This window comes from Mytilus galloprovincialis, chromosome 13 (genome assembly GCF_965363235.1).
Source record: "Mytilus galloprovincialis chromosome 13, xbMytGall1.hap1.1, whole genome shotgun sequence".
Classification (NCBI taxonomy): domain Eukaryota; kingdom Metazoa; phylum Mollusca; class Bivalvia; order Mytilida; family Mytilidae; genus Mytilus; species Mytilus galloprovincialis.
In genome coordinates this window covers 2,950,001-2,950,238 of record NC_134850.1, presented here as the reverse complement: position 1 = coordinate 2,950,238, position 238 = coordinate 2,950,001, and positions in this window count along the sequence as shown.

Genomic DNA, 238 nt, shown 5'->3' with positions numbered 1-238 from the left:
ACCGTAACCGTAATAGATAGAAAAAAAACAAAGGGTGAAATTTGTTCAGGACCAGACCCCGGTTCTTCGTTACATTTGGATCGAAAAGATTCAACGACTCATTGGTAGGGTTATGCCCCTATGAAAATTAACCGGTGTCGGTTGACCACCAAAACTCAGAAACCGTAAGTTGTAGACACCTAGGATCTTCACCATTCATCATCAATTCATGTATCTTTGAAAAATACCTCAAGGTCAA